General features: G+C 44.2%; 1 pseudogene; it reads right to left on the reverse strand.

Moving 5' to 3' along the window:
* LOC119318165 overlaps positions 1–10,729 on the reverse strand; it is a 96,402-nt pseudogene extending 85,673 nt beyond the window's left edge.
* Between the last annotated feature and the right edge of the window lie 5,612 nt (positions 10,730–16,341).

Consider the following 16,341-nt stretch of genomic DNA (forward strand, 5'->3'; position numbering starts at 1 on the left):
TTTCTTCGAAACACTGAAATAGGCAAAAAAACAGCAATTCTGGGCTGGGCCTTCGGTTAATTGGTTAGTCCCAAAAATAATATAAAAGTGGAAAATAAAGCCCAATATAGTCCAAAACAGTAGATAATATAGCATGGAGCAATCAAAAATTATAGATACGTTGGAGACGTATCATGGGACGCACCACCTCTACCTCTCCCCTTCCCCCCTCTCCTCTCTCTCTCTCTCTCTCTCTCTCTCTCTCTTTGTGGTGAGGTAGATCGCACTCCCAGCTTCTCCCCATCCGCGGCCACCATCGTTCGTCGTTCACTGCGGCCAATGGCGATTCTAAGCCCTGCCAAGTTGCCATGTCGCCCCGCCTCATCATTTGGAGATTTCCCATGCAAGTAATCGGCCTTAGGCGGCCGGAATCGTCGCCCCGACCAACTTCCTCTCCACATCCGGTGAAGGTCGACACCGACTCGATCTCCACCCCCGGCGAAGTTCTAGTGCCCCTTCTGGCCTAGTCTCCTATGTGGCTTCCTCACGCAGCTCATGGCGCCTCTTTGCCAAGTTGCTCTACTCCGAGCGCCCTCCTCGCGTCCCCATGCTCCGGCGGCCGCCGCCATGCCCCGTGCCCTCGCCTCCAAGCTGGCCTGCTTCCCTGACCGCGCCTACATGATCAAGTTGAACCAGCTGTCCTACAGCACTGATGCCCTCTCTCCTCCTCTTCCTCTAGCCTGGCTTCATAGTTGCCGGTCTGCTGATGCTCGTCGTCGGTGCCGCTTCAGTGATCGTAGGGTCCCGTGCCCCTCACCCGTGTGTGGCCTTCCCCTCTAGCTCGCGCGCGCACACCTCCTCTAGTCCACTCCCACGAGCTGTGCCGCTTCCGCCACAATGCATCCGAGCCCCCGCCACCATGCATCCGCGCCCGCTGGCGTTCAAACCTGCTGGTGGGTGGTGGTTCATTTGGGCCAATCACCCATTAGGCCTAACTCCCCTACTAATCAGCCGCTGACCATGGGCCCATTTAGTTATTTAAGCACAGTCAAATCTTTCAGAAAATACCTTGACTATGACATGTGGCCCTTGATGCTAACAAGTCAAATAATTTGACTAGTCTAATGCTGACATGGCATTACCCAGTCAGCAGTAAAAACCAGTCAACACGGAAAAAACCACTTGACTTGGTCAATACCGGGGTCAGGGTTGATTTTCAGACCTCATGGTTAGTTGAGGGTGTATTTTGACCGGTTTCGGAGTTGAGGGTCATAAATCAAAAGGTGTGGTTAGTTTGAGGTTCAAATGTGGACTTTTCTCTAAGTTTAACTATGAATGAGGTAGTATTTCCATTCTTGTTTTTATAGTTTGGAATACACTAGAGTTACAATACTTTTGAACTGGTAATTTGTATGGTATCTACTTCGAAGTTACTGTATAAGTACAAATTTTCTGAATATTCATTCTTGTTTTTACAGTTTGGAATACACTAAAGTTACAATAGTTTTCAACTAGTAATTTGTATGGTTTCTACTTGGAAGTTTCTATGTAATCGATTTTTTTTGAATTTGTCATCTTGAATGTTGTTGCTGAATGGAACTACGAAACCGGGAATCACTGATGATGTTCTCTATCTTGCTACTACTTGCTTGAACACGCTATTTGCGATGTAACAAGACAAAAAACCTCATTCCCCATATGAATGGAAAGCATGTGAGTGCTTGAGATGTATGCCGATGTCCACACATAGTGTGGAGGATCTTCAGCAGCATCCACCCTATTAGAATGCAAAGATGAATTGCCCACATGATCTACCTCATGCTTATATCGATTATACACTTAAGTTATACTATAATAATTGAAGGCATGTTATTCATGCAACCTAAAAAACACGCAACCATAGGGAAAATAGTGCAGTAGCATATTCCATGGTAACTATTTGGTAATACTTCTTTTGGTATTGTTCATGATGTTTGCATAAGGAACAGTTGCACAACATCTAATATCTTATTAAACAAAAAAATTTGCATCAATTAACTAAACAATTTTTTACACATATTTTACAATGAGTGGTTGCAAATATTACCCTTTTCCCTTTTTAAGTACTTAAAGATTGTAGGATTTGACTTGTAGAAGTCAAAATCCTCAAATTTTTATGCAATGTAGCTTCCAACATCTATTTAGACATTTTTCGACTATCCTAATGTTCTATTCAACACTTTCACAACCTTCCACTTCAGATAAATCCATAGCTCTCTCTCTATCTCTCTCTCTCTATCTATCTATCTATCTATCTATCTCTCTCTCTGTCAGGGGTAGTTACCCTCACGTGAATTATGTATGTTGTACGTAGTATTTGACAAAAGCGAGAGTATGTACATGTAGTATGTAGTTAGTGATCTAAGCCCAGCAATGAACGTGTCAGTCATCAATATATGAACCCAAGTCGTAGCAAGGTAGAAGGACTTAAAGGAACAACACGTAACATTTCCCCCAAGGGGCAGACACAGGAACAAACAAGGATACATGCCGGCCAACCTAAGTGTTCGGGAGCAGTAGCGAACTACCATGGCTCAGTGGAAGCACCAGGAGACATTTCCCCGTAAGGAAGGCTACCAAGAATAAATGACTAGGTGTCGGATCCCACACATAGCAATACACGTTACACGTACGCATAACATGCAAGTATGTGTTATACAACATGGCATCACAACATAACTCAACAACTCATATAGATAAAGGCTCAGAAGAGCCATCATAGCATTTATTACAAGCAGCGGGTCTCATGACCCTTCACACAAAGTCATACCAGCCAAGCGGAAGCATAAACTTGTCTAAGTACAGACATCTGAAAAGAGAGAAGGCTAGAAAGCCTGTCTATATACGGGACCCTCCAATAGGAACCAAACCTCTGTCTGGGATTCCCATGCTAATTGTCGAAGCCCACATGAAACTACTAGTGAGATCGAAGTCTCCTCTGCAAAAACATAAATTAAGCAAATGTGAGTGCAAATGTACTCAGCAAGACTTATATCAGAACTAACTACATATGCATCAGTATCAACAAAAGGGTGGTTTAGTTTAACTGCAGCAAGCTAGCTTTGACTTAGTGTCTATCATGTACTACGACTACCAACATTTTCTTTGAGGTGATGAAGCGCACACGAGTCCACATATTCACCATATCAATACACCACTATGGATCCGCACATGTCTCCCTACGAGAAGGCCATCCATAACACTCAAACTTATCTTACAATATCCACTTCAAGTTATCTATGAACCATATAAGCTTTCCATGTAGTCCATATCCGCGTACGCGGTTATTCGAATAGATCATATTACCCTGCAGGAGTGTACTTCTTCACACACGCTCTCACCACTTATCGCCGTTTACACGACATGTACTCGACAACCTTCAAGCGAAAGCCAAGCGAGGGTGTCGGCCACGACCTGACTAACCACACAAGTCTCAGCTAGTCTAGGTTTATCGCCTATTTGACTTCCATCTGCAAGAAAGTTCGACCGAGGTTTCCACTATGGCCCCAAATGATGTGTGCAGGGTTCCCGAGCCCACCAAACGGGTGCCTCGGTACACCGTGCCACGATGTATCTACCTCCATCATAGCCCACCCCTAGGGTCAGCATTACACACGACATCCAACACATCCTACAAACATGAGAAACTAGTTGCAACTCCTGTACAGAGATCAAGGCGATTAATAAGTCGAGAGGGTCAATTAAGTATCCCAATGTGTGGTAGTAACTATCTTGGATCACAAACACGGAACTCGGTTCTTGAGGACGGTCCCGATGAGACAACCCACCATGTACTCCTACATGGCCTCTCATCGCTACCTTTACGAAATCGTGTTCACACACATAGCTCTCAACAGTAGGACATGTTCACCACCATTCCAATCCATCCCAAATGAATCAGACCTGACACAACTCTAAGCATAGCAGGCATAACAAGCAAGAATGAATATGAGCAGGCACATCATGGCTCAAACAACTCCTACTCATGCTAGTGGGTTTCAACTATTTACTGTGGCAAAGACAGGTCATGCAGAGGAAGGGGTTCAACTACCACAACATGTAACAGTTGAATCGTTGTTGTCCTAATGCAGTAAAAGAGAGAAAGAGTGGGAGAGTGGGGTTGTATCGGAATGCTCAAAGGGGGTTTGCTTGCCTGGAACTTCTGAAGATAGCATAGCTCTCCATCGGTGTCAGCGATCACAGCGCCGGAAACATCTGCTACCCAGAGGGGACAAATACCGGTAATAGAGAAGGAACACAATCGATGCAATGCAACAATATGATGCATGGTCATGACATGGCAACATCATGTGATTTGAGCTAATGCAACTAGCAGCAATTTAAATGAAGTTGGTTTGAACCCAAGGTTCAAATTCAGACTCCATATAAGACATTTCAAATGCCATTTATTCAAACATGCATGGAAATGCAATAAACAGATTCTTCATATATTTTTGATAATTTTTCATATATAAATTATTTCATTTGGATCTACGGTCAAATTTCTATGGATTTTTGAAGTTTGAACTATTTTCTGGAATTTCCTATTTGTTTTGAATTAAATTAAATCCAGAAAAGGATTTAAAGCGTCAGCACTGCGTCATCACTGCGTCTGCAGGTCAACGGGTCAGCCAGGTCAAACCTGACCAGTGGGGCCCACTAGTGAGTGACCCATTTAGTTAACAATGGTATTAGTGTTAAACTAAACCTAAACTAATTATTGTTAGAGATCGGGCCCACCTGTCATGGGCACTGGGGAGGCTATTAGCGCTAATTACCCGGGATTAGGCCGGCGGCTAATTGCCGGCGAGGCCAGAGGCGGTGGAGGAGCTCGGGATTCCACCACAGAGCATCGCTCGATGCGCGGCTGGGCTCTTCGTGGAGCTGGAGTCGCGGCGCATCCAATGATGGTCTTAGGGAGGCCGGAGTGGACGGTAGCGATGGCGGTGGCAACAACTGCGTCAGCCGGAGGTCAGGCTAGCGCGGGTTTGCTGCTGCGGCTCGTAAACGAGGGAACTAAGGGGCTAGCGAGGCCATACGGTCTTCAACGAGCAGCATGGGCACCGGTTCATGCCCAAAAGGTCATCGGAGTGGAGCCGGTGTCGAGCTCGGGCGACGACGTGCCTCGGTCAACAAGGGGCCGGCGGCTACGGCGAGAGATGTGCCACGGGGTTAGGGTGAAACTGTGTCGGAGCTCACCGTGGTCATGCAGGGCGACGCTGGAGTTGATGGGTTGACGCCGGTGATATTCGATCAGACGCGGCGGGGACAAGCTCGATGGCAACATCTCCGGGCGTCCGGGCTTCTGATCTTCAGCGTGTAGACGAAGACGAGCTTCTCCGAGCGGCTGGACGCGACTGCGGGGCCTAGGTTGCACGGTGGCTATGGAGGCGACCAGCGGCGCTCTTCGGTGCCTGCGCGTGAGAGAAACAGAGGAGGGGAGAGCGCTCGAGGGAGAGAGAGGGAGAGCCGGACGGCTCTGGGGGTCACGTGGCATCGTGAGGGAGCCCGAGGGGGCAGGCAGGCAGGAGGTGGCGAGTGTGTGTGCGCGCGGGGCGAGCACGCGCTCGGCGTCCTTCTATCCAGGGAAGGGGACGACTGGCACTGTGGGCTGCATAGTGCTGGGCCGCACAGTGCTAGCCCAGTGCTTCTCTCTCTATCTCTCCTCTTCTCTTTAATTCCATTTTTGTTTTCTAATTTCTGGGATATGTTTAGATTTGATTTCCAAACCAAACCAATTTCTAAGCTTCTGTAAATTCTTGTATTGACTAGTGGTATTATTCCAGAGCACCACAACAATTTCCAAAATTATTGGACATGTATTTTTTTTATAAAAGAAATAAATCCAATTCAAATATATTAACGATTTAAATTCGGTGCCCAAAATATTCCATAAAAATGTTCACTATTTTTGGTTTGGACTCAAAGCCTTGCGCAAAATTATCAAACATTGATGGATGCACTTTGGGTTCATTGAATGATATTTTAGGGTTCTTTGCCCTTTATTAAAATAATTTTTGAGGCTTTGAATATTCCTCAATTAAATTTCTTGAATTTAAAATGATGCATGATGCTCACTGATGTAACTAATTACAATCAAATTATAGGGTTGTGATGCGGCTGTGCGGACAAGGTCCAACAACAGAGAAGAGAAGGTGACTTGTCAGACAATAAGGGGGTCTGGGCGCGAATATGAGCTAATTGGCATGGGCCCTAGCGGTCAGTTCGACGTAGCAGGGGCGTCCAAGGGTCCGCATATCCACCCCAAATATGGGCCGGATAGGAGAGCCGCTCAGTTCAAGCGTTTGGGACGAATATGGGAAGCCCAGTTGGGTGGTGTTTTTTCATCCGAACACTAACCGAGGCTCCGCCCAAGCATTTGGGGCGGGTATGGGTCCGGTTGTAGATCTCTGAGCCTTCGTATAACCTTGCAAATAGGACACTTGTTTATAATGAAGTTGGTTGTGTCCATGATGCAGAGGACGGGACAAAAAACATATCTATTAGAGATGCTCTTATGAAACCATGTTACGTACTCCTTCCGTTCCCAAATGCTATTTGTTTTTTTAGAGATTTTAACAAATGACTACGCAAAATAAGTGAATTTAGACTCTAAAATATGTCTACATACTTCTGTATGTTTTAGTCCATTTAAAATGTGTAGAAAGACAAATATTTGGGAACGGAGGGAGTACTTGCCAGATACACATATTTTTCATCAACTCATGCACTAGAGATCATATCGGTAAAGACGATTACTCACTGACCAGATATGTAGACAAACAAACGCAAAGGAAACAGAGTACTTAGTTCTTAAACAAACAAAACACAATCCCGGCCAGGAGGGGCCGGGCATACCAATACTAAGAATCCATTGTAAATTAAAAGCAGAGTAGTTTTAGGATTAAACAAGCACGATGCATGCGCCTAGTTTCAGGACATCGTGGCCATCAACAACGTTCCTTTTTCACTTTCATCATCCGCTTGTTGTCCTCGGATTTGTATGTGTTGGCGTCACGCACCATGCGCTCGATCTCCTCCGCGCTCAGCCCACCCTGGTCGCTGGTGATGGTGACGCTGTTCTTGTTTCCAGTTGTCCTGTCCTCTGCCAGCACCTTCAGAATACCATTTGCTTCGCTTTCGAATGTCACATTGATCCGTGGGACGCGGCTCGGCGCTGGATGGATGCCATTGAGCGTGAACTTGCCCAAAAGCCTGTTGTCCTTGGTGAATGCCGCTTCACCCTCGTACACCTGGATGAGAATGCTCGTCTGGTTGTCGTGAATTGTCGTATAAACTCCCTCCTTCTTGACAGGTATTGTGGTGTTCCTGGGTATCACCACACTCATGAAACGATCTATTTCCGCCTCTATCCCGAGTGATAGCGGCGTGACGTCCAGAAGGAGAAAGTCCTTCTCCTGCTGGTTGTACTCGCCGTTGAGGATGGCTGCCTGAACAGCAGCGCCGTACGCGACAGCCTCGTCCGGATTGATTCTCTTGCAGAGCTTCTTCCCGTCAAAGAAATCCTGCAGCATCTGCTGCACCTTGGGGATCTTGGTGGAGCCGCCGACGAGCACAACGTCGTCGATCTGTGACTTGTTCATCTTGACGTCGCCGAGGCACTTCTCCACATGCTCAATGCACTTGCGGAAGATATCCATGTTGAGTTCATCGAACAGGGCGCGAGTGATGGATCCATAGTAGTCAATGCCATCGTGGAGCGAGTCGATCTCGAACTTGGCCTGCGCCGTGGAAGACAGCATCCTCTTGGCCCTCTCGCAGGCCGTCCTAAGCCGGATCAGCGCCCTCGGATTGCCACCGATGTCACTCTTGTGTTTCTTCAAGAATTCCTGCACGAAGTGTTCCACCATTCGGTTGTTGAGGTCCTCCCCTCCAAGGTGGGTGTCACCGGACCTAGCCTTGACTGCAAATGTGCCTTTGTCAATGTTTATGACAGAGATGTCCAAGGTACCGCCACCAAAATCAAATATGAGCACCGTCTTCGCAATGGCATCACCACTAACGGACGTGTTGTCAAGACCGTAGGCGATGGCGGCGGCCGAGGGCTCGTTGATGATGCGTGTGACGTTGAGGCCAGCAATGAGACCGGCATCGAGGGTGGCCTGGCGCTGCGAGTCGTTGAAGTAGACCGGGACGGTGATGACAGCATCTTTCACCGTGGTGCCGAGGTAGGCCTCCGCTGTCTCCCTCATCTTGACAAGCACCATGGAGGAGATTTCTTCGGCTGTGAACTGCCTCTCCTCACCCCTGTACTTCACAGCAATCATCGGCCGATCACTGGTGCCTGAAATGACTTTGAAGGGCCACAACTTCATATCTTCTTGCACAGACTCTTCGCTGAATCATCGACCAATCAGTCGTTTCGCGTCTGAAGAAGAAAATATTATAGATGCAGTAGTTTCAGTATAGTACATTTGGCAAAGCTAGAGGTATATCAAGAAAACTAGAGAGCAAAAGATTAAATTCACCATTGCAAATTTAAGTACCAGCTACATCACAGAGCACATACATCATGTGACCTGACTACTACAAAGTACAAACCAGTAACATGACAAAAAAGTTTTTTAGAATTTTAAAAGTTTGAATTTTGAAGTTTTCAAATTAAGGCCTCCATGGAGCTCGGTCTCCGTTTGGCATTTTCGTTAGTTAAATATGTAATTGTGGAAAATTTCTTTGTGGTTACATAATTATGCAATAATTTGTGTACTAGTAAAATATAGTTTTGTGGATGCCTAATAAAATTAAGCCACTCAACTTTTGCACGTCAGAAATGTATGAGCTTTCATGGGTATGCTTAACTAATTATACTGTCTAGGTTTTATAATTTACAGCTATGTACTAATTAGAAATTTTCAGCTCCCGCGGAAATAATATGTTCCCCTCACAAGAAATTAATAACTAGATAGTATATAAGTTACTATATCCAGTTTATAAGCTGGTAGGTTTTATCACATTTATGGAATGAAAACATTTTGTTTTAGATATATAAATAATTAAAGTAGAATTTTTTTAGGGTAATTATAGTGAAATGTCATAGGTACATTTTATTGTGATATAAATATTTGACAATTATAGTGAAATATTGATATCATAGAAATTCCTATGGACCTTTTGATAGCTTGTGACAGCCTTCTCTAGAGATCACCTAACCAAAATAGTGCTGTTAGGATGTGTATAGCCACGGAAAAATAATTTTAGACAATATTTGGCCGACATTGAATGTAATGCTTGAAAGGAAGCAATTCAGTTAGCATAGGAATTTTCATTTATTTCAGCACAAAATACTACTCCATACATTCACAAATATAAGATGTTTTGGATATTTCAATATGGACTACATACAAACAGCAATATGAGTGAACAAACAGACAAAAATGTGTCTTATACATCCGAATCAGAAAAAAGATAGAACATCTTATATTTATGAACAGATTAAGTATTTGTTTAATGTTTTGAAAATATTTTCCAGATAATTAACTATGGAAATTGCAACTTGTCGCACTCGCACATACCTAAATATCTACAGATCAACCGAGAAGTGCATAGATGAACCCGAGTACATATGAACCCACTTTGGAAAACACATTTCTAAATGCTAAAAAAATCTGAAAAAACTTGCACGGGTACATCTCCATGTTCTATGTGTGTGCATAAAGTTTCACGGAAAATTAACTTTTTTGTGGCCTGTGCAAAAAAGACAAAAAATTATGTCGAGGAACAGTATTTAGAAGCACTAAAATTTGTCTTTTTTGTAGAGACAAAACAAAAGGACATTTTTTCACAAAACTTTGTGCCGCGTACACACATTTACGAACATGTATGCATGATATTTTCTTTTGAATTTTCTGACATTTTAAGACATGCTGAAAATGCATTTTTGAAAAAGTGGGTGCATATGCCCATGGGTTCAGGGGGTGCCCCCGATATCCTCCATAAAAAACCTCTTAGGACCACATTGATTGCAAGATTTTTCGTAGGAACTTTGGATTCCTATAACTTTTTATGTGCTTGTGTGATTTGAGAAATGTATCATGCAGGTTGTTTTTCCTAAATATTAGTTTGCAGATTTCACCAAAAGTTTTCCACTGACTTAAAACAACTTGTTTTTTGTGTTTGCCTATGCTGTAATCAAACAACATTTTGTGCAAGTTTAATCACATAGGATTGAGTGGACATGGGAATTGAATCTGTATTTTTGAGTCATGCACATAGTATTATAGTATCGTGCTACTTAAAGATGTTCTTAGTGCTTGTAAGTTAGAAGGCTTTACAACATGGTAGCATTATCAAGGGTTCTTAGGGTGACTAAATAATACAATGGTAAATGGCACAGAACAATATGAATAAGCCTGGAAGAAAAGATGCTGGAATCGAATAGCTAGCTGATTAATTAAGCATTTGGCAACTGAGGAATATAAGAGATGTCAGGGATCTAAGGCTTTGGGCATCTCCATCTTGTCGATACTACTGGGATCATCTCAATAATCAATAATTCAGTATATGTAACACACGCACAAACCGCCGTCACACAAACCCACTAACCTGAGAAACTTAATTAACGAACAGAACGACTAACATTAATAAAAAAAGTAAATATCGTAGGTGGCAGTCAGTTGGTAGTTCTCTTCTCACCGAAGACGGTGTTGACGGGGTTCATGGCCGCCTGCAGGTTCATGGCCGCGTCGCCGATGAGACGCCAGGTGTCGGTGAAGGCGACGCAGGAAGGCGTGGTGAGGTTGCCCTGGTCGTTGGCGATGACCTCCACGCGCTGGTGCACCGGCCGCCAGACGGCCACGCAGGAGTAGGTCGTCCCGAGGTCGATGCCGATCGCCGGCCCGTCGCCCTTCGTGCCTGCTGCCATCTCCACGCGACAAAAGTGGCAGAGGAAAAGGAATAGTGTGACGCTTGGGAATTGCAGGGTTCTATTTAAACGCGTAGTGGAGGAAGGCGAGAGGGCCGTAGTCTGGAAAGTAACTTCGGAAGCCGAAGAAGTTTACACTGGCCAACGAACCTCGGTAGTAATTACACAAGCCAGATGTACTCCGTGAAATGAAGGGTTGTTCGTGCATTTGAATCCGGTAGAGAGTTTTTGTCCTATTTCATAAGTAGTAATTTCAGAGGGGGAAAAATAACAAAATGCATTTGTATCACTGATTGCTCTTTCCGCTATGACTTCTGTACACGTATACATGTTCAATCGGTTATTTGTAGAGACGTTCTGCGGTCCGCTAGCTGATCTTTTTAAAATATCTGCCGGGTCGCGAGCCGTCAGATTTAGCGCTTCGAGTAGCCGACGTCTCCATCATTGCAATAAAAAAACTGCAACAGAGGTGACATTGCAGTTTTTTTTCCCAGACAAGGATGCAACCCATGGGGTGGTGGTGTCTCTCGGCTACAGGCGACGCAGAGGATCAAGCGGCACGAGGCGACAAACTGGTCCACGGCGGTGGCACACACACTGGCGACGTGGCGAAGAAAGGCCGGGGACGAGCAGATCCGGGCGGTGGCAGCGATCAGTCGGCTCGGGCCCGCGTAGTTATATGCGGTAGCACAGTGAGAGGAGCGAGATGAAGGGAGGGAGCGGTGGTGGGGTACCTTGACTGGCGGCAGAGCGGCTCGGATACGGCGGTTGTCGGCAGGTAGTTCCTATGAGAGGGAGGCATGGAGATAAGATGGGAAAGGGAGAAAGAAAGAGCGGCGGCGGAAAAGGGCATGTAGGTTTGCAACTCACCACTTGTTGCGGTCGAGGGAATGCAACAAGATCCAAGTTGCAAAGCAAGGTATATAGATATATGATGTTATGAGTTGTCCAATGAAATCGGACCCAACGGCAGCGGACGAGGCCGATGCGGGCCAGAGATCAGCCAGGTGATTTGAATCATTTCCCTAATCTAACAATGATGTTGCATACTAGGAATGACGGCTGAGATTTAAAAGAAGGTTCATCCTTGATTTTTATCCTAAAAACTAAGAAGATCATCCATGCGATCTCCCTGTTAATTATTTAGAGCCATTAGAGAAATATATGGAAGCCTTGGCTCCACACCGGCTGCACATGCCGTCACGCACACAGATTTTCATGAACTCTCCCTTGATGATTCGCTCGTCCTTTGTTTGATCGACTGAGGGCACCTAAGAATCCTCAAGAAAACCCTAGAGGTACTCTTCTCTATGCTGCCATCCTGAACTTCGAAGTTCAATCCATAGGATGTTGTCCCGGACCTGGCGGCCTTGACACGGACATGCACCTTAGACTGGATATGCTCCATGCAGGGACTGCACGCCGGCCTTTCCTATCCTGAGCGGGCGGCCATATCATGCCAGCGGCAGACGAGGGCTCGCAATTCTGCACAACGGAGACGCGGGACTGACGCTGGCATAGATCGTTGGCATGTGGGAGTAAGGAAAGATAATATCAAGAAGCGTTTTCTTCTGCATATTCGTCAAATCGTTCTGATAATCACATGTTAAAATTACACGGGTGGAGTCACTCATCCGATGCTATTACGACGACCGAAAAGGTGGAGTAACTCATAGAACCGATTGATTTTCCTGTTGAGCAGAACTACAGCGTGGCATTGAGAGTGACATGAACCGATGATGCATGATGGAGTACAACATACTGTGAGTTTCAGCAGCGGTGTATAAACTGCACAAAACATTGATCCCATACATGGCGTCGCAGTTCTCAAGTAAGCAATGCACTCACCACTTCCATGCCAGACCCAGAACTGTTTTTGCTGCCCATGTGAAGCTGTTTGATGTTAAAAGGTGGAGATACTAAGAAGTAGTAGAGGAAGCAGAGCACATGGCAACCACCAACTATTGAGGATGTCTAGAGTTCAACTGTTTTTATGCTTGCTCTGTACACGACTTCTCACATATTGGTTTTATCTCGTTAATGGCATATAGATTCCCTGCATGGAAGAAATCACCATCTCCATTGCCTCAAACTCATACTTGAGCTTCCCCACGTTGCCCAAGCCAGCTTGATCAATCTGTGTTTCTTCTGTGGTGCCAAGCATACTGCCCTATGAGATTCCCCATGTACAAATTGGTTTTGATTTAATAGCAAAAATTAAGGGAGAGTGAAGAAAACAGAAACAAAATGTCTCCACGCACACGAACCAGCAGGAAAAAAGAACCCTAAAATCTACTTCCCCAGGGAACCAATCTGTTGATCTGTTTGTCGGATCGGACGGTGGCCGGGACTGCGGGGCTAGAGGGGCCGCACGGCAGGCCGCTGTCGATGTTTTTAGAGATTCTTTTGTACACATGATTAGACATTTTTGGCAGAACAAAAAATGTCTAATCATGTGTACAAAAAATGTTTGTGACAAGTAAAAAATGTCACACATTAAAAAAAATGCAGGTGACATTTTTTATAGAATATAGAAAATTGTTCATGTATTTAAAGAAAATTTTATGTACATTTAAAAAATGTACGTCACACTTGAAAAAACTGCACATGTTTGAAAAATGTATTCATGATATTTTTCAAACAATGCTTGTACAATGTACAAAAATGTTTACATAGTTCAAAAAAATGTTATTTATCATTTTCAAAATGTTTCAACATGTACTTGAAAAATAATTAAGATGTATTTGAAAAATATTCAAAACATAATTTTGTAAAGATGTATTTAAAAAATTGTTACATGTATATAAAACAATGTTTTACATGTATATGTAAAATATAGAATGTGTATGAAAAACTAAACATGTGTTGGAACTTGGAAGAAGAAATAAAAGTAGACACGTTAAAAGAACAAAAGGAAAATTGATAAAAAAAAGTTATAAAGTAAAACGAAGAAACAAAGAAAACCAAAGTATAATGAAGAAAAAATAATAATAACCAAACAAAACTGAAAGCATATAACATACTCCCTCCGTCTCAAAATAAGTGTCTCAACTTTAATACAAAATGAAGACATTTATTCTATTCTAGGACGGACGGAACCTAGTAGAAAAGGGGGCAAAGGTTCAGGCCAGGTAAGCCCATTAGTCCCGGTTCAGTCCAGAACCGGGACCAATGGGTGCATTGGACCCGGTTCGTGAGCCCAGGGGGCCGCCCGGGCCACGTGGGCCATTGGTCTCGGTTCGTCTGGACCTTTTGGTCCCGGTTGGTGGGACAAATCGGGACCAATGGGCCTCACTCCTGGCCCACCACCATTGGTCCTGGTTGCTGGTATGAACAGGGATCAAAGGCTGCCCTTTAGTCCCGGTTCATGCCACCAACCGGGACCAATGGTGGTGCCTATATATACCCCCTCGCGCAAGAGCAGAGCACACTGCTCTGTTTTTTCTGGCCGAGGGGGAGAGGGCTTGGTGGTGCTCTAGCTCACCTCCTATGCACACAAGGTGTTCGATGGAATGCCCGAGCCACACTACTTAAGCTTTCTCCTCTCCAAGCTCGACCTCCAAGCTTCATTTTCCTCAATATTTATCTAGGTTTAGCGGTCCGTCACGCCCCGCCCCCGTCTTCACCGTCGTCGATCACCCGCGTCGATCTCATCACCGGCACCACCGTGGTGAGCCTCTTGTTCTTATCTTCTTTCTGAAAGGAAAAATATTCTTACTTGTATGTTTAGATAGATACTTGTATCATTTTCTTACTTTTATTATTGCATCTTATATAGTGCGATGGTTTTGGTATCCGCCCCCGTCGGCCCTCGTCCTGTCTATGATTCGGATGTGGTATATATTATCTTTATAACTATTGGTTGATTTATTGTTTATGAAAATTATGCCGACCAACGTGACATAGATTTTATTTATCTAGGAGGTATGTGAACCGGAAATTCCAACCGACCCTATTGTTGAGAGGTTAAATTTAGTTGAAGAAGAAAACAATTTCTTGAAGGAAAAAATAAAAAAAATTGAGGAGGAGAAGATGATATTGGAGTTGCATGTTGCGGATGTCGTCGATGATCACAAGATCAAGATGGATGCAATGCGCTTGAAGATTAGAAAGATTAGAAAATATGCCGTTCATACCGAGGCTTGGTATCATTATGCCGTTGGATCAATTGTTACCTTGGTTGCGATTATGATCGCATTTGTTTTCGCATTGAAATGTTTTACATAGTTTTAATGTATGGTTTAATTAATTAGATGCTCTGGAGAGCTATATGTTGTTAGATGAGAACTATGTATGTACTTTGGTTTTAATGTGATGATGAATTTCTATTAATCTGGTTACTTAATTATCTATTCATGATGTTCTGTAATGGTTTTTGACACACTTAATTATATATAATGCACGCAGATGAACCGGCAATGGATGTACGGTGACAGACACACCTCCGAGTACATTAAGGGTGTGCATTAATTTCTCGAAGCGGCTGAGGCAAACAAGCAGAATGGTTTTATGTGTTGTCCATGCCCTAATTGTGGGAATACGAAGTCTTACTCTGACCGGAAAATCCTTCACACCCACCTGCTTTACAAGGGTTTCATGCCACACTATAATGTTTGGACAAGGCACAGAGAAATAGGGGTTATGATGGAAGACGACGAAGAAGAAGAGTACGATGACAACTATGTGCCCCCTGAATACGGTGATGCTGCAACAGGGGGAGCTGGTGAAGATCAAGAGGAACCAGACGATGTGCCCAATGATGCTGCAACGGGTGAAGCTGCTGAAGATCAAGATGAACCAGACGATGTGCCCGATGATGATGATCTCGGCCGGGTCATTGTCGATACAAGGACGCAATGCGAAAGTCAAAAGGAAAAGCTGAAGTTCGATCGCATGTTAGAGGATCACAAAAAAGGATTGTACCCCAATTGCGAAGATGGCAACACAAAGCTCGGTACCGTACTGGAATTGCTGCAGTGGAAGGCAGAGAATGATGTGCCTGACAAAGGATTTGAGAAGCTACTGAAAATATTGAAGAAGAAGCTTCCAAAGGATAATGAATTGCCCGACAGTACATACGCAGCAAAGAAGGTCGTATGCCCTCTAGGATTGGAGGTGCAGAAGATACATGCATGCCCTAATAACTGCATCCTCTACCGTGGTGCATACAAGGATCTGAACGCATGTCCGGTATGCGGTGCATTGCAGTATTGAAGGAAATATGTCCTAGAGGCAATAATAAAGTTATTATTTATTTCCTTATATCATGATAAATGTTTATTATTCATGCTAGAATTGTATTAACCGGAAACATAATACATGTGTGAATACATAGACAAACAGAGTGTCACTAGTATGCCTCTACTAGACTAGCTCATTAATCAAAGATGGTTATGTTTCCTAACCATGAACAAAGAGTTGTTATTTGATTAACGAGATCA

The sequence above is a fragment of the Triticum dicoccoides genome, chromosome 6A (assembly GCF_002162155.2).
Source record: "Triticum dicoccoides isolate Atlit2015 ecotype Zavitan chromosome 6A, WEW_v2.0, whole genome shotgun sequence".
Lineage (NCBI taxonomy): Eukaryota > Viridiplantae > Streptophyta > Magnoliopsida > Poales > Poaceae > Triticum > Triticum dicoccoides.